At 36.7% G+C, this 19,399-nt stretch overlaps 1 long non-coding RNA gene across 7 annotated transcripts in view; it reads left to right on the forward strand.

Annotated features, from left to right (window-relative positions):
* The window catches only part of LOC118551210 (uncharacterized), a 77,655-nt gene that overhangs the window by 45,747 nt on the left and 12,509 nt on the right, over positions 1 to 19,399 (forward strand). For 4 of the 7 annotated variants that reach the window (XR_013446459.1, XR_013446463.1, XR_013446458.1 and 1 more), the window contains exon 4: positions 2,300 to 2,363. The exons of 2 other annotated variants lie outside the window; for them this stretch is intronic. This is a non-coding gene — a long non-coding RNA (uncharacterized LOC118551210). Of the gene's footprint in view, positions 1 to 2,299; positions 2,364 to 15,683; positions 15,787 to 19,399 lie in introns of all 7 variants that reach the window. One more of the 7 variants, XR_013446462.1, reaches the window with a different exon arrangement.

Raw genomic sequence — 19,399 nt, forward strand, 5'->3', positions numbered from 1 at the left:
CCCAGCTGAGCAGGGAGCCTGATGTGGGGCTCGATCCCAGGACGCAGGGATCATGACCTGAGCCAAAGTCAGATGCTTAACTGACTAAGCCACCCAGGCACCCTAGAGGGAGACATTCTTGTCAAAAGAATATAGGAAAAAAAAAGAATTAAAGAAAACACATACAGAAAAAAATGGGTTGAATCACCAATCTGAGGTGATTTCAGCTCTTGGTTCATATAGCTATATTGTCAACTTCTAGAATATAAGGTTGGTTTTTTTTTTTTTTTTTAAAGATTTTATTTATTTATTTGACAGAGAGAGAGAGAGACAGTGAGAGAGGGAACACAAGCAGGGCAAGTGGGAGAGGGAGAGGTGGGCTTCCGGCGGAGCAGGGAGCCTGATGCGGGGCTCGATCCCAGGACCCTGGGATCATGACCTGAGCCAAAGGCAGACGCTTAACGACTAAGCCACCCAGGCGGCCCTAGAATATAAGTTTTAAAAATACCATACATCACCTATGAGGAAAATCTGTGTGAAAGAATAGTATCAACTTGAGTAATGTGAGAATTAAATATCTCATTTGAATTTCTTAATATAGGATATAGTAACATCTGACATATAGCAATTGTAAACATTCTATATAATTAATCAGAAACTATTATTAATGAAAGATGAGCAAATGTTTTTTATTAAGAATATATATTTGTGGGGCGCCTGCGTGGCTCGGTTGTTAAGCGTCTGCCTTCGGCTCAGGTCATGATCCCAGGGTCCTGGGATCGAGCCCCGCATGGGGCTCCCTGCTCAGCGGGGAGCCTGCTGCTCCCTCTGCTTGTGCTCGTGCTCTCTCTTTCTCTGTGTCAAATAAATAAATAAATAAAATCTTTTAAAAAAAAGTCTCATAAAAAAAGAATATGCATTTGTATGAAGAATGTATACCTATGTCTATAGATCTATACTTAGCCATAGTTACAGCTATATATGGAGCAACAGAAAGAGAGAGAAAGAAGGAAAGAGTCCTATTATATATCAGATATTAATACTACAGGAAACTGCTCAAGGAATCCTATTTTATAGCAAACCACATTTGAGAAATACTGTTTTAACTAAATTATAAAAAGAAGCAAACTATACTTCAACACACTGGTTTACCAAGACTACGCCTTTGTTTTCTATCACTTCTAGCTATTCAAGTGAGAATTTAATTAAATGTTTCTTACTTGAATAAATAATCTGATAAAATGAGATCAGTGATGGCTAGTGCCTGGAGGAGACTGTCTTTGGTGATTGATGGCTCTGTGAATGCCATGCTGAATCTTATTTTACATTATATTCCAACCCGTAAGTAGTGTTTGATCTTAAGCAAAGCCAATCTGAATCAGAAGATTGAATCAAAATTTTGAGGATGGAACATAATAATCTGGTTATTTTTCCTCTAGGATTTCAAGTCAATCATTAGAGTTAATAATATTTCTTAATTTGTGAAACATTATCATGATAACTCTATGGAAAATTTCTTCCTTGTTTAATTTAGTTTTATTCTAATTCCTATTTCCTATTCCTTTTTTGGTGATCATTTAATGAGGTCAATTTAGTTCTTTGAATACACATGGATCCTTGAAGTCTGCCCAGTGTTTTTGATGCTACTATACTTATGTGTTTTTGTTGAATACATTTTATAATATAAGTAATACTGTGCTGTAACATTTTCCTCTTTATCCTTTCTTACTTGTTTCACTCAACACTAGTTTTTAGATGTATACGTATATACTTCATTTACTTGAATTGATCCACAGTTCCCATCATGGATAGCCTAGAATGTGATTTTTGTATCTTGAGTATTTGCATACTTAATTTCACTAAATGTTGTCACACTGTTCTTCAAGAGGTCTGGGACTATTTGCACTCCCACCAGAAGAGCATGGTGGATTTCATCAGCATAATATTTACCAAAGAAGGATTTTTAATAGAAAACCTGTGCAAATTTCTGTAGAAGTAAATCTCTATAGTGCATGTTGTATGATATATAATTTAAGCAAAACAATCTGGTATATCTTGTGTTAAAGAGATGCTCAATAAATACTTTTTGAATAAATGGAATGAAGTGCAGTTGACTTGTGGCTCTGACACTTAAGAGTTGTGTCCCTTGGACAAATTAATGAATTTCTTAGTTCTCTGATCTGTTAAGTAGACCTAATAATACACATTTATTAGATTGTTAGAAAGATTATATGAAATAGTGTTTGAAAAGATTTAGCAAAATATTCAAAAAATAATAAACATTATTTTTTGTTATTATTTTCTTCTATTTATTATTTAGTGGTGCCATGGAGGTTCATACATAACTGCAAAGCAGTGACATTAAGCAAGTTTTGAAAGTGAAGGTAAGCTTACACAAATCTATCATCTCTATTACCATATTCCCAGTAGAACACCCTTAGTGTTTAAATACTTAAACTTCACCAAGTGCATGTAACTCTCAATACCTTTTGAAGCTGATGTTTTACAGAGGAAATTTCATATTCACATGTGGAAGGCAAAATACAACCATTTTTAGAAAACAAGGTGCATGAAAGCGCTTCAGTTACATTTCAAATACAATTAGGAAACCATGACAATCCCATGCAAATATTTTGAAAAGGGAAGCATGTGTCAATAAAAGACACACACATGTATTAGAGATATTTCTGGCTATAAGAGCCAATATCACACTTACTGCAAACCATTCTCTACCCACGTACTTTGTCCTAAAGGTGTTTCCAGAGTGCCCTGCAAAGTCAACCCTTATTTTAAACTAGATTCACATGAGTCTTCCTAAAATCAAGAAAGTGTCAAAGAAGGTATCTATAAAAAAGAAAATAAGTAAATGAAAAAACATAGTATAGTGGGAAAGATGTGCTATACACAAAGGCAACTCTGTCCTATCTGTATCAATTGTTTGGTAATCAGGAAACAAAGTTTTAATCATTTTATTCCCTAGCATATTCATATAACAGTTTTCTGTGTTTTATCTACATTTAAGAAATAAGTTAGGTGTTTTACTAGAGTGATCTAAGTAAGAGCTATGGTTTACAATATTTGAGAGGAGTCTTCTTTAAAAGAATACACAATTATCCTACATTTATTAATGTTATAAGCATTTATTGCTAAGCTTTCTTCCAAGATCTTGAAAGGTGCTTATTCAAGCAAGGAGCTCTCAAGGTTAAGCTTCATCAGCTTTATAATAAATCAACCTCTGGAATTTGAGATTATTGTGTAATGCATCATAATCTCTCCCTTTTCACATAATAGGAAATAGGTACCAGTTAGCATTTTGGCACAGAACATCTGATTTTCAGGAATGTGTAACTGACTGATATGAAATATAGGATTCCTGTTTTAAGGCAAACTATGAAGAAAAAAATACAATAAATTAAATGAGAGGAAAAGAAGTCAAGCAATTGTAGCCAAAAGTTCCTCTTTAGTTATTACTTGATGCAGTAAATCTCTACTGATTTTCTTTTTTTTTTTGGACTCATTTGCTATTACTAAATGTATCAGCTCTTAGATTCTCAATTTAATAGAACTGATTGCACTTGTAAGCAACAATTACAGGTGATTTTATTTTTATTTCCCATTTCCTTAAAATACAGTGTGTGGAGTTATTTGTTTCCATGCCCCTGATGAAAACTTATGCAGATTCCATGAATTTTCTTGTCTTTCTTAGGCAATAAAAGTTCTCTAGTTCCTCTGAATCACAACTCAAAAGTTAAAATGTCCAGTCCTACGTAAAATAAAAATTTTCAAAATATATAAAGAACTCACCCAACTCAATATCAAAAAAGCAAGCGATCCAATTATAAATGGGCAGAGGACTTGAATAGACATTTCTTCAAAGAAGACATACAGATTGCCAGCAGACACATTAAAATGCTCAATATCACTCATCATCAGGGATATACAAATCAAAACCACAGGGAGATATCACCTTACACCTGTCAGAATGGTTATTATCTAAAAGACAAGAAATAACAAGTGATGGTGTGGATTCGGAGAAAAGAGAACACTTACGTACTCTTGGTGGGAATGCAAACTGGTGCAGCCACTATGCAAAACAGTGTGGTGGTTCCTCAAAAAAAATTAAAAATAGAACTATAATATAATCCAGCAAATTCTACTTTTGGGCATTTCAACCAAAGAAAAAAACACTAATTTAGGGCGCCTGGGTGGCTCAGTTGGTTAAGCGACTGCCTTCAGCTCAGGTCATGATCCTGGAGTCCCTGGATCGAGTCCCGCATCGGGCTCCCTGCTCGGCGGGGAGCCTGCCTCTCCCTCTGACCCTCCCCCCTCTCATGTGCTCACTCTCTCTCATTCTCTCTCTCTCAAATAAATAATAAAAAAAAAAAAAACAAAAAAAAAAAACACTAATTTAAAAGATATATGCACTCCTGTTTTCACTGCAACATTATTTACAATTGCCAAGATATGGAAGCACCCTGAAGTATCCATTGTGGATGGATGAGTGGATGAAGAAGATGTGATATATATCAGAGTATTACTAGCTATAAAAAGAATGAAATCTTACCATTTGTGACCAACATGGATGGACATATTTTAAGTGAAATAAGTCGTACAGAGAAGGACAAATACCATTTAATTTCACTTATCTGTGGAATCTAAAAAACAAAACAAATTAACAAGCAAAACAACACAGAAACACACTCATAGATACAGAGAACAATCTGGTGATTGCCAGAGGGGAGAGGTGAAAGATGGACGAAATAGGGAAAAAAGACTAAAGGGTGAATTAAGGGTACAAACTTACAGTTATAAAATAAATAAGACACGGAGATGCAATGCACAGCGTGGGGAATATAGTTAATAATACTGTTAACAACTTTGTATGGTGACAGATGGTAGCTTGATTTATGGTGGTTCATCACTTCATAAGGTATATAAATGTCAAATCACTATGTTATACACCTGAAACTAACATAATATTATATGCCAACTATACTTCAATAATTTTTTAAAAAAATTTTAAAGGTGAGTTCCAGTTTATCTTCTCCTTTCTCACCTAGTACTCCTCTACTCCTTTTCCCCATCTCACCATGGATATTTTCTGACCTCTTTCAAAATTTGAGCATGGGGCAGAAGAATAGATAGAGGAGGAAGAAAAGTTCTGAACCAGCTGGTACTGGTGTGATGACCTGGTAATGACTCTTTTTCCTTCTGTCCCTGACATTTTTCCAGCTGCATTTCTTTGAACAAAGTAAACGAATCTCTCTCCCACTTACTGCTTTTTAATCCTTATGCATCTCTCAACCCCTTTTTTCTCTAGCTTTTTTGTCCAGAGAAGCTGTATCAAACAGGACCAAAGATGACCCCATGCTACCTCTACAATACGGTTCATGGGAAACAATCATATATAGGCTTCACCCCAACAGACTCTGCCTCTTCACCATTGCACCTCTTGTATTCTGCTCTAAAGCAGTAACTCAGCCCATCCTTTGTCCTATATATTTCCTAGGCAAAAAAGCCAGAAGCCAGACAACAGCCTCCCGAAACTGTAAAGGCACATTTAAGGTTCTCTTAATGACAAAGAATGAAGAACCCTCCATCCCTCCCCCTTAGGGGGTTATGGGGAGAGGACTCATGAACAAATAACCACTCACTACAAGCAAAAATTTCCTTCCCTTGTATTTATATTACCAATGTAGGTAAATGGTTTTAGAAGTTAGTTGTTTTGTTTCCTACCATCTTCTGTGAAATACATTTATCCTGAACTGAAAACTCACTTGAAATCTATTTTGTCTTAGTACTTTATTTTTTTAAAAAAGTACTTTCTTATGAAGAAATAAAACAATTTTTGCAAACCTAAATATTTTCAGCATAGCATCTTCTCGTATTTATGTGGTAATTAAATAAGATATAGTATTTGCAGTGGTTCTTATTGAATTTATATCATGGTATACTTAGTCATCTCTTTAAAATGGCATTAAATGTTTTAGTTTGTAATGTCCTTATTTTTCCTTAACTGATGTTAATAGTAGTTATATGATATTATGATATGATATTATGAGACTAGCATAATATGATCTATGCCATTGGTATTTAGCCCTAATCTGAAACAAAAAGGCAAAAATGCCTCAGGGAGAGATACTGGTCTTTTAACTTAAGGGGCATACAAGATTTAAACATTTCATCCAGTTTTGTTTGTATTTTTCCTGTTAGAAAAATAAAGATAACCACTTTGGTCTAGTATAAAGAAAACATAAGTATGTCTTAAGGACAGTTGCATCAAATATTTTGAATGACATGATTCTGGGATCTTAAATGTGTGTGTGTGTGTGTGTGTGTACTTAAGACCCCCTTCTAGAATACTGTATCAGAAGGGTTGAGAAGCTAAAGGAAATAAATTGACAATTGACAATCCTAAAAAAAATTAAAAGGAGGGGGTAAGAATTGAAGACTGGATTTTGGGTAACACGAGAAGATATTTTTTACTGCTCAAAATTTATTAGGATCTACTACTTCTTTGACAGAAACTATAAATAAAGTTGCTTTGTAAATTGTTTATTCTCTTTGTGTAGGTTAACACTGAAATTTTAAATAGTTGTATAAGTATAGATTAGAAAAGGTTTACAAAAATAAAAATACAAACATATTATTTCCCAGAAAGAAAGAAATATTTTTATACAGCAGCAATTCTTTTTTTCCAGTGTATTCTACCTAATACAGTAAATGTCGAATAAATGAAGTTTCATTTTTTTAAATATCAGCTATTTATTTTTATTAACATTAGAACAGATGGCAGTTTTAGTAATAGTAGAATTATGATGGCAATTTCTGTTTTCAAATGAATCTTTCAGTATTAAAATAAAAAAAAAAAATTCAGACTCAGGGCCTGGATGGATCAGGTAAAAACGCTACAGGTTTAGAACTTAACCACTGCTATTAAAGGTGCTTTTAATTCTGATTCTGATGTAGAGCTTTCATATAGTTACAGAGCTTCCGGTGGAATTAGGTCCATGCTATCTATACCCTGCTAATGAGTCCTACTTTGCCTAAGTCGTGTTTATAGTGTGCGAAAATCTTTTTCTTTTAAAGATTTTCCAACGGTAGTGTCTGCTGTGCTGTGTGAGAAATGAAAATCTTTAACAAAATAAAAAAAAAAATCAAGTTTGGTACCTGCTTAAGTGGTTGTTCCACATTATGTTGACACCTCAAACTTAACTCTTCCGTTGAGCACACTTCTCTGACTTTCCTGTTGGTCCTTGGGTAAGATGCATGTAACACAACATAGAGATACAAGTAATATACTTGCTGATTTATTTGAGGATTTCCCTCAATTAATGCTGTGTAGAATTATAATAATCCAACTTGATGATGTTTGTATTGACATTTGGATGAGTATGACTGATAAATCCCACTCGCTTCCTCTCCAAGATCACTGCTGAGCATTCTTTTAATTCACTGGTGTGATAACATTTACAGAGTCAGGGTTATCTGAAATAAGGATAAAGGTAAAAGATTGAGACTCTAAAGTTCAACTATGAAATTTAGATTTAGAGAGAATATTAATTTGGGGGTTGTTTAAGATAATTTTGCCTTTTACCAGTAAGAAAATTGAGGTGGGGCAGATAGAGCCAATAAGTGATGGTGTTAGGATAACTGTGAGTGAATATCACCGAACACAGACATCCCACCCGCCACTAATCCAGGGCTCTGTCAGCCACGCTGAATCCAAGCATGAAGAGATAAGACAGAAATATGCTTTCCAATCTTAAGTCATCTGAAATTTACTTAAAACAAGCATAAACTAATAAGCTACACTGCCTTAGGTCTGCTACTTTCATTCTTATCCATCAATAACACTTCACACATAGTAAATGCTTGATAAATATTTGTTGAAATGAATTAAATTTATTCAAGGATAAATATAGTGTAACACATCTTTCTAAGGCTTCACCACCTTAATATCAACTCATGAATTTTACTAGCTATGAGGTTCTACCTATTCAGTAGCAGTATCTGCCCTTTACTGAAGACTGTTAATTCTGAAATACCCCAAAGCTAGTGGTCTCCCATGTGCAAAAAAAAAAAAAAAATCACCTTTTGCTGTTTTGCTCTGAGGCCAGGAGCCCCATCTATATCTCTGTTGACTGTACCTGTTATTTGAATATTGTTCCACAGGACAATGACATACGGCAAGAGTGGCTGCCCTGCCCTATCAAATGCCCAAGATGGGGCGCCTGGGTGGCTCAGTTGGTTAAGCGGCTGCCTTCGGCTCAGGTCATGATCCTGGAGTCCCTGGATCGAGTCCCGCATCGGGCTCCCTGCTCAGCAGGGAGTCTGCTTCTCCCTCTGACCCTCCTCCCTCTCATGCTCTCTGTCTCTCATTCTCTCTCTCTCAAATAAATAAATAAAATCTTTAAAAAAAAAAAAAAATCAAATGCCCAAGATGTTCTACAATAAGGGATGGAAATGGGGAAAAAGACTTTCTCCTCGCATTTCCATAATTCTCCTCTTCTGGGGGCCGGTAGCTCGCCTGCTAGGTCCTACAGATTGGAAAGTGGAGGAGCCAATCTTTAAAGGTAGTCTGGCTCTGGTACCTGGGTGGCTCAGTCGTTAAGCATCTGCCTTCAGCTCAGGTCATGGTCCCGGGGTCCTGGGATCGAGCCCCGCATCGGGCTCCCTGCTCAGCGGGAAGCCTGCTTCTCCCTCTCCCACTCCCTCTGCTTGTGTTCCCTCTTTCACTTTGTCTCTCTCTGTCAAATAAATAAATAAAATCTTTAAAAAAATAAAAAAAAAATAAGTAAAGTATATGATATTAGGGGCACCTGGGTGGCTCAGTTGGTTAAGCGTCTGCCTTCGGCCCAGGTCATGATCCCAGGGTCCTGGGATCGAGCCCCACATCGGGCTCCCTGCTTGGCAGGAAGCCTGCTTCTCCCTCTCCCACTCCCCCTGCTTGTGTTCCCTCTCTCCCTGTGTCTCTCTCTGTCAAATAAATAAATAAATCTTAAAAAAAAAAAAAAAAAAAGATTATCCAAAGGAAGTCACAAGGCTCAGTCCAAAGTTATCAGGGTAAGGACGGCTATCTCCCCTACCCTATGGGGAAGCACCACTGCAGAGTTATGATACAAAAGGTTTGGATGTAATCCTATTACAGGGAGGGGGTGAAAAAATGGAACAATAATTCATATTACTGCAATTGGGAATAATGGCAATGACAACGGTGATAGTGATGATGATGATAATATGAGCAGATTTTCTTTTTTCCTTAATTTTTAATATTAAGCTATATTCACCCTGAGATTTTATCCTTAATGCTAAAAGTCTAATAAGTCAGACTTACAGAATTATTTTCTTTTTCTTCCCAGGAACAATTAAAGAGCATTTTGGGGGAAAAAATTTCTTCTAAGTGAAGAGAGAAGGGCATAGAGATACTGTGTCAAAGAGGACACAGGACTTTGAGATGTTCTTTGAAAGTGTGTCCCCCAGTCAACATCTTGCCTAGCTCCCATGATCTTATACTTGAGTATTAGAAAGAAAGAACTGTGATCCCAAATGTGTAATTTTAGAAGAGACTCTAAAAATTTGTTTTAAAATATGGGCTGCAGTATTTTGTTGGTTTGATAACAAGGATATGTCACACTTTGAATGAAGATTTCTTCCTCCCACTTTGCGGGCGCTCCCGAAACCCAGCAGTCTGAGAATGAAGTAGAAACCAGAAGCATGTGAGCCAGAAGGAGGAGAGGACATTGTGGCTCAACAAGCAGGGGCATGAGCAGGAAATCCCATTTTGCGGTGTGATGCCTTCATGAGACGAATAGCGGAGGCAGGAAAGAGGTAGTCTCCCTGGTATTGTGACAGAACTGGTTCTAGGACATTCGCAGACATAGTAGCTGAGAAGAAAATTCAGAGGAGGAATTTTCCTGCTACTGCAGGCTCTTTTCTTCCAAGCCAGTGTTTTGGGAGGGATTGCAGCTTATGTTGTTGTTGCTATTATTAAGTACCGTTACTTTTCATATATTAGTGTTTTACCTTCAATGTTGTATGGGAAGAGTGAACTCTGACAAATCTTATGTTCATGAAAGGAATATGGTTACCCAGTGAAATTCCCTTTGCTTAGGTGAAAATAAAACAAAATTGGTTCTATCTTAGGGAAACAAGGATGAATGATAGCTTATCAGATCAATGAAAAATTGTTGCCGTTGGATAAGAATACGCCCAGTGGACAAAAATTTGCTTGGCACTTCTAAGTTTTTATGTTTCATAATATGTTACACAAGGGCTAGAATTTATTTATTGCTATCAAGTTAGAAGAAAATAAAAGTTACCCCATCAGTACCATAGAATTGTATTCCAATACTTTTTATCACCTGAGGGACATTCCACAGGCTGTGAAATTCTCAATAAAATTGTAAACCTCATTGAATTGTCTCACACTGAGTTGAATATCAATAAAACAACAATTTCATTGACAAGTACTGGCCAGCAAAAATGGGAATCACATTGATTTACATTATCATAGTTTCATATCTTTTAGCAGACATTGTCCCTTAGGTTTAGCCCTCAAATAACTTTCTTCTATCTTTCAACTTACCCTTTCTGTGGGACTTTCTTCCTTGAGAATCTCATCTATTCTCATGCTGTAAGCATCAATGAATCCTGAAATTGTATTTCTAGACCTGCATTTCAGTCTCCTTGATGATCTACCTTGGAAAACCCTACAAGGAACTGAGACTGGGCAGGTTAAAAAACAAATCCATTCATTTCCTCTCCTCAGTGTTTTCCACAATGTGCTATTCTTCTGGACTTTCTCATTTCTGTAAATAAATCTAGTGTATTAAGGCCAGAGCTATTATCCTTCTCCCGTTTTCTTTATATTTAATCAATTCAAATTCTATGTCTACCATGTGTCAATATTTTATCCCCACATTTCCATTTTAAGTCCATTTCCTCTACTGTAGAGCCTCCTAATTCCCGAATTCTTTGAAAAATTCTTCCAAATGCAATTTTCAGGTTTACTTCTTTTGCCTTCTTTATTCATCCATAATAACCCACTGTTGATTAATCTTCTTAAGATGCAGTCCTTCTGCTACTTCAAACTTTTATCTCTGGGTTTCACTTCAAATGCCATTAACTCCATTAGGATTTTTTTTCTGGTGTCATAAACATATACAGTCTCTTGGTTATGGAATTTTCTTGTAAATATTGCCCCTCAAATACTGTCATCAATGATTAATCCTTTTTAAAATGTGATCAGTTTTGTGTTTGTTCTCCTACTTTTGCCCACCAGGCAAAAAAAGTGTCTCCTACTGCTGAGAATGATGAGTTACTCACCTTTCTAACCCAGGCTGTAATTTGTACATAAAAGATGAACAGGAAATGCTACTAAATTTAATCAGCAACTTGACTCAGGCCCTGTGAATTCGCAGTTTATTTTGTAGCAAAAACAAATATCATAATTTTCTTCCAACGGTCATGCTGTTGAAGAATTTAATCTAGAGTCACATCAATACCCAAGAACACAAATGCTCACAAATACCTATTGTTATTCTTTTGCTTTGATTTATTAGAAAGCATTTCCACCGCCCAACCTGAGGAAGACATTAATGTCCTCTGTTTGACACAGGGGCCTGTTAAAAATATTGGAGGTTGTTCTCACCCGCTGAAGCACTGGAATATTGGATCGGAAGTTCTTGCCATTGACACACTGGTGTGAGTGCCTTCCACAGAGCAGATGTTACATATCTTTCCGGTGAATTAATCTGGATGCCTATTGATATTGAAAATGGTGTATTTTTGGTAAAATTAACTGAGACATTTCAGTTTGTCTTAAAATTCAGTAAAACCTTGATTTGCAGTTAAAAACAGAGAGAGATGTAATTTATATGCTCAGTAATTCTTTAAGTAGCCTCTGCATTTACTGATTTCTACTTCTCTTTATGACCAAGTCTAAACCAACTTGTACTGTTTCTCCGATGATAGTTAGATTTGAACATGTGTTGAATCTTGCAAGCTTATCTGCTGTGAAAATAAACATAAGTATGGTTCATTTGAGATGATCGCTTATATTTTCTTGGCTATTTGGGGGTTACATGATCCTAATAGTACATGCTCTCCCTTAGCTTCTGTTTCATGAATTGACATTAAATAAACCATGAAACCCTGGTGGTAAAATAGACAATTCAACAACTAAAGAGACAGAAAATGAAGATAGTATACTTACTTTAACACTGCCTCCATTATTCTAAACCTCTTAACAGCAGTAATAAAATATTTTAGCAAGAGTTACCAGATGCAGTAGGAATTTAATTTTCTTCTCGGAAAGGCGAACTTGTTCATAACTCACCAGAGAAGACTGGGCTTGTAAGTTATTCAGTTCTTCTTATTGTGATAAAATTGGGGCACAGAGTAATCTATTTTTTTTTCAATGTGGTGGATACACATAAAGCTAAATACTTGAAGTAAAAATTAATATGTGTGAGTTATAAATTGTTACTTTGGGAAATATAAAGTCTTGGTGGTTTCAATACTACAGATCTGAGTATCTTTCTCTGCACTCTCATCATGTAAAAGGTTTTGCTGATGGTTTTGTGTAAGTGAGCAGTGTGTGGACAGGTATGCTGGAGAAGAGGAAGCAGCTTTTATCTGTGCTGCAGTCACGCTCCACCCACCTTACATGTGGGATGGGCTTTTCAGGGAATCACCCTACATCTTTGCTTTACTGACTGTGGAAGCCCCGTTAGCTGTCTGTTGCAGGGAATTTAGAAGGTATGGACCACATTGTCCTTAAAGAACTGTTTTGGCCTAATTTTGTCCAATTTCAGTCACAGACCTGCAGCAGATATTTGAGAAACATAGTTTCCTTATAGCCATTTCCATCGACTCAAGTTTAGTGTGAGCGGTGCTGCTGTACATGCAGAGTTTAATTATGGTTTTTTTTTTTTTAATGCTTTTTTTCTTACTATTACAGGAATTCACGAATTTGGAACCCTCAGAAATTTTTACAAATACATAGAAGGAAACATTTCTCATCTCAATGATAACACTGCAATGTGTTCTATTTTATTCCTTTTATTATGTATATGCATACATATATGTATCTGGTCACATATGTATGCATTTGAATCTTACATTTTTGTGTTACATCATTATTGGAAATGGTTGCATCACAGTCCAATGAGAGATACACCCTAATTCATCTATCCAGTCCCTATTATGAAACATTGATTTTTTGTTTGTTTTTATTATCATAAGTTCTATTGTAATGAATTAACTTCTAAAGAAAATTAGTTTTTGGCGCCTGGGTGGCTCAGTTGGTTAAGCGACTGCCTTCGGCTCAGGTCATGATCCTGGAGTCCCTGGATCGAGTCCCGCATCGGGCTCCCTGCTCAGCAGGGAGTCTGCTTCTCCCTCTGACCCTCCTCCCTCTCATGCTCTCTGTCTCTCATTCTCTCTCTCTCAAATAAATAAATAAAATCTTTAAAAAAAATAAAAATAAAAATAAAAAAAATAAAGAAAATTAGTTTTATACAAACTGGTGAACTGTTTTCTTTCAAAGTTCACCTTATTCTACTTAGCTTACTTTTCATAGCAAAGACAGTCCTTTTTAATTAAAAGTATACAAAAATATTCCTTATGATATATGTTACTTACAAATAAAACTCCTTGTTCTTTCAAAACCATAGCTCCTTTTCTCTCATTTCTCGGTCCTCTTTCTCTGGCTGCATTTTTCTGACTCTGTTAATACCATCTGTCTAAATCTTCTTTCTAGGTCTCTGTAACTCTGACCTATCTAGGTTGACTTCCTAAGTCTATGACTGATTTTTGTTTTCCTCTCTTCACACTGAGCAATTCCCAGGATGTGGCGCTCAGTCTTCTCTCTGGCGTTTCTTCACTTGAGGAACTCATTCATTCTGAAGACTTCAGTAATCAATGCCATGTGAATTGAGCCTATTTTTGTTTGTATTATATCTTAGCTCTTACTAATGGGATAGACCCTTGAACCACAGAATATACTATATGATTTTCCCTTACTCTACATACTTCATACAATATTATTAGCACTGCTACTACTGTTAATGGCAATGCTCACTGGCCACTGCATATGCCAAGTGTTGCGCAGAGTACTTTTTTATATTCATCTAAACTGACCTTCACAAAAATTCTCTGAGATATGTATTGTTATTCTTATTTCACAAGTAAATATGTGAGTTCCAGGATGTTAAGTATTTTACCACAATCTATATGATCCTAAAGAACAGATATAACCTATTATAACATCCAGTCTCATTGTAAACCATACATTGCACACAGATCATTACCATATTGACAAATAGCTCCTTTGTAAGTCAATTGCTTTTTTTTCTTAATAACTAATTCAAGATTCAATATAGAAGTTAACCATGGAGTTCAACAATGGTTCTGATGAAGCAGAAGAGCTAGGTTCTCATCTCACGGAGTCGAAGAATGAATCTTGCAGACAAAGGAGAGTGAGTAAAGTGATAGAATTTTATTAAGTGAAGATACAGAAAAGGCTCTCAAGATTGACAGGGGTCCCGACAGGGTAGCCAACATGGGCCTCCACTGACAGTCTTTTATTTAGAACTGACCAGGGAGCTTGTGACCTTAACTTTCTTGTGATGTCTTGGCTTGAGTAAGGACTGGTGAGAACATCTTCAGTGGCTTACTTCTTCTTAGGGTCTGGTTATTCTTTGTTGGTCACAGGTGACTGTCATAACAGAGGACACCCACCCCACATGTCTAGGGCAGGGTGGCCTGTGTGTTCCCTTATCTCTGGTTTCCCCACACCTCCACATTTTTGGCATTTCTGTGAGCCTGATTCTGTAGCCCCCTACCTATCTCTCCCTACCTAGCCCCACCTGTCCCTTTCTCACTGAGAGAAAGCAATTCAGAATTTGAACCTGAAATGTGAGGTTATAGATTGTTCCCTTGCTAAACCTGTATAGTTTTTAATCCCTAATCTGAGTGCAATTTGCAAACCATGTTTCCATTATCCCATTCTATTCTTTCTTGCCCTCCTCAGCCAGTGGGGCCTGGATAATGGATGTAGGGTTGGGCATAAAGGAATTTGTTGATGAGTAAACAACACAGCCACAGATCCGCAGACATGTAGGACAGTGGGGCTAAGCATTATTGCCAATATGAATCCATTCCAGGGAACATTTTCTGCCTTGGTCCGTGTAGCTCTTCATTCACCTCCTTCGTTTACTTCTTATGGCTTCAGGATGTCTTTCTCTTTCTTCTTTCACTTCTGTTGTTACTTTTTACTAGAATATCTCTCTTGAATAATGTGGCCTCACAGTTATTCTCCTCATTGAGAAAGAACTCCATGACTCTTTTGAAGTTTTTCTTCTAGTCTGGTTTCCTTTCCTGTCAGCAACAAAGAAACAACACAAGTTTAATTGAAAAAAAAAAAAAAAGAAAGAAAGAAAAGAAAAGACTGTGGCCAAATGTCTCCTGTGGGAGTGAAGAAGTCCTAGGTCTACAGTCCCAGGGCAGTGCGCTCTCATTTATGAGAGCATGGACTCCTTGAGTGCAGACCTGAATTTTAGTCCCACTCCTTTTTGTCACTTGGCCAAGGGGTTTCTCCTTTCAGAGACTCAATTCCCTCGTGTTTAAAAGGAGAAAGCTGTGAAATTCAGCTCTATTTCATAGCATGGTCTACAATCAATGCCTTCTTTGTTTTGTAGCAGTGGGCAGAAAGGGAAAGGGGAAAAGGAAGCCCGGATGGTGAGTGAACGGCCACTCCTCCCAACTCAGCCAGCCTGTGGGGCCCTCAGGAACCTGTGCAGGGTGGGTAACTGCTTCCCGTTGCCGTCAATAAATACAGGCAGTTTGATTGATTTCAAGTTTATTACCCACTGATAATTATTGCATTTTATAGTAGAAAGTATATTAAAACTGTCATTAACCTTGTCAAATTGCTAAATTTGAAAAATACTAGTACAATTTTCACTTCAAAAATCAGGTTATTTCCTTGATCCTTCCCCACATTCTTTCTCTTCATTGCTGGTTGCTGAACTGCATATTACCTTTTTAATTCTGTACCTTTGTTTCCTAGCCTACCCTCATTTGCATTTCTAAAATCAGATGTTCCTTTCATATAACACAGTATCCTAATTAAAATATTAAAAGATGCTTTTTGAATGAAAAGAATTTACATTGCCATAAAAAATTCTGAGTGATGCGGAATGCTTCCTTTTTATAATTCAATGACACTTTCTCTCTGAATTATTTTGAGTTATGAAGTTAACCCTGTCAAGCCTTTAGGATGGATTAAAAGTATAGAAGAGGAATAGGCTGCAAAAGGGAGTGTGGCAGAAAAGAAAATGTTGGATTCATAGTAAAATTTTGGGGAAAAAATTTAATGTACTTATTTTCTAATTAACTTTAGCTAAGGGATTTTATTTTCTTGATTGGTTGATTGATTTGTTCATTTGGCCTTCACATGCAGAATGGAGCTAATCACATTTCTTAGCTCCCAGCTTATTGTTCGCCTCAGTCTGAGGAAATCATATGCTTGCTTCATTTTACTTTTCCTTCTTCCCCTGATTTCCATTCTCACCCTACTCACGCTTGCTTATATGTTTGAAGTACACCCTTAAAAGCTTCCTTTAAATATCTACGTGTTTATCTGTATTTTAACATAAGTGATGCATTATTCTGTTTCCTACTCTCCTAACTCAACACTATGATTTTGAGGTCTGAATATTATTACCGAATATGCCTCTAGTTTGTTGCTTTTTAGCAACATTCCGGTCATTGTTCTCTTCGTTACTTTATGGATGGACATCGGAGTTATCTTCTACTTCCTTCACCCTCCTACAACACCAGGATAAATGATGTGGGAAACAAAAACAGAAGAAATATTATTAAATTTCTTTACTACTTGCAGCCCATTGACAAGTCCTTGAGGTGGGCAGAGTGACATTCCCCTAGGGACTCAACTGCCTGGATGTTGACACTTTGCTAAGGACAAAAGGCGATCTTAGGCAAACCCCCAGGATCCTGTAAGTCTACTTTAACATAAAAAAATTCCTTTGGAAAATTCCTTTATCTCTACCTCCCCCCACCCAAGATACATGTTGGCAATCATTACCCAAGCATATGACCCACCGATACATATCTGAAGGGTCTCATGACCAAGGTTTTATTAGACAGTAATCAATGACCTTTTCTGAACAATAGCTAGCCCCATCAGGGTCCTGGAAACCTTGCTTCCAAAATTCCTTAGAGACTTACGCTATCCCTAACCCCTCCCAACTTGAAAGTATATAATGGACCACTCCTCACGACCCAGTGCAACTCTTTCTGCCCACGGGTGCTGTCCCCGTGCTTTAATAACATCACTTTTTTGCACCAAAGATGTCTCAGGAATTCTTTCTTGGCCATTGGCTTTGAACCCTAACATCTTTCCTACATCAATAAATATCTAGCAGAACCCTGTGTGCACGTTAGAGTTCAAGCACTGGATCACAGGGTCTACACCCCTTTAAGGTTTCCAAAACCTTCACTATAGCCTCACAGAATGGCTGAACCAGTTTAGGTGCTCTAGAATTCTTATATTGCCCACTTTTCAGAAGCATGTGTTGTCATTCTCCTCTTTCATTTTTGTATTCTGATGGGAATAAATGATAACTCATCAATTGAATTCCCAGTTCCAAGTACAGTTCTGGAGGAGACTGCACAGTTGGAATCTGAACTCTACCACTCACAAATTGTGTGACTTCAGACGAGTTTCTTAATCTGTTTGTCTTTCAGATCTTCTTTGGCGAAGGAGAAACAACACTAGCACAGAACTCTTATTGGTGCTGTGAAAATTATATGAGGAAAGATACATAACGGCACTTAAAAGCCCAATTTAAGTGTCACGGTCATTATCAGTTTATTCATCAAATGTAAACTCCATGAAGGCATTTCTGTTTATTTTCTGTTTTGATCCCAGTGCCTAAAATAGTGTTTTTACATGGTGAAGTACATTGATGATGTTGAATTTTTATTGAATTCCTGAAAAATACTGAACTTAACAATATTGTGTCATTTTTAATGTATTAAGGGATTCAGTTTTCTGATTTTTTTTTTTTCTGTACTACAGTGGTATAAATCTAGAAAATAATCCGCCAAAGGCTATCTGGCAAAAAGAGAAAAACATAAATTAAAAATCCTCCATCCCACCCTCTCATGGCAATCTGCCCTCGCCTGCCTGAGGACACTTGGTCACAAGCCTCCCCCAGGGACTTTTCCTAGACTTTAGCATTTTCAGAGCTTGATTCCTAATTCTATAGCAGTCCTAGTGCTGAGCTGGGGGAGGGTGTCAGAAGCCCCCGTCAATTTTCCCCTCTTTATTAACTTAATCAAATTTGCAGATGATCAAATGCTGAGACGAATGACCAATTCATTCAATGAAAGAATTACAATTCAAAAAACATGTTGACTCAAATGAAACAGTCAAAATTCAATTTAATGTAAATTAAAATGTAAGGTATTATATTTACAATCAACATTTCTATTGTCAACTGATGGAATATGCAAGAATTAAAGGAACCTTATATTAAATTATTGGGAGTAGTTGATCAATTTGCCTATTGTGAGATAATGCAATGTGACTTCTGAAAAAATCTTTGGGGGATGTCTGCTTCTGGTAGACTAGATATTTTGATAAAACTTCCTATATCAGAAAACCACTTTCAAAATAAAAGTCTTTTGACAATGACATGCCTGTATAACATAGGTCTCCATGGGCCCTGCAAATTCACATTCTTCTTCCTTCTTTTCCTCCTTATCGTTATCATCTGAGATCTGTGTCTGAGTTGAAACAGAGTGGTAAGATGTGTGAAGAAATGGAGTTATCATGGGAATAGATGCCAAAAGTAGTTCTGCATTTTAGCATTGGTCCTCAGGCCAGGGCAAGGTTTTTGAGCTGAGTTTGAAGCATCTCTTATTGATCAAGACCCTTAAATGGGATTGAAGACTTCCAGCACAGAGGCAACTTTTGTCTTCTAGAAGGTAAAAATCTTGTCTAGAAGAAAGCATTGCCAATTAAGTTCATAAGATCCTTAAAATTGAGATTAATAAATGAACGTATAGAGATGACTAAGCATGCAAGAAGGGAAGTCACCACAAGTATATGTCAGCAGAAACAATTAATATGGTTATATTCCCCCCTCCCCGCATTCCAGGCTACAGATATTGGAACTTTCAGGTACAGGCTACAGAATAGTTATGAATAAAATGTTTTTTTTTAAATGGATGAAGTAAGACATACAAATAAGTGACAAGTGACTATTAAGGATGACTAGGCATATTGAAATAGAAACAAATAGAAGTTCCAGAAATAAAAATATGATTGCTAGAAATAAAAACTTGGTATACAGATTTACAGAGATCCTATATACCCGAGTAGAGA

This window comes from Halichoerus grypus, chromosome 3 (genome assembly GCF_964656455.1).
Source record: "Halichoerus grypus chromosome 3, mHalGry1.hap1.1, whole genome shotgun sequence".
Taxonomy (NCBI): domain Eukaryota; kingdom Metazoa; phylum Chordata; class Mammalia; order Carnivora; family Phocidae; genus Halichoerus; species Halichoerus grypus.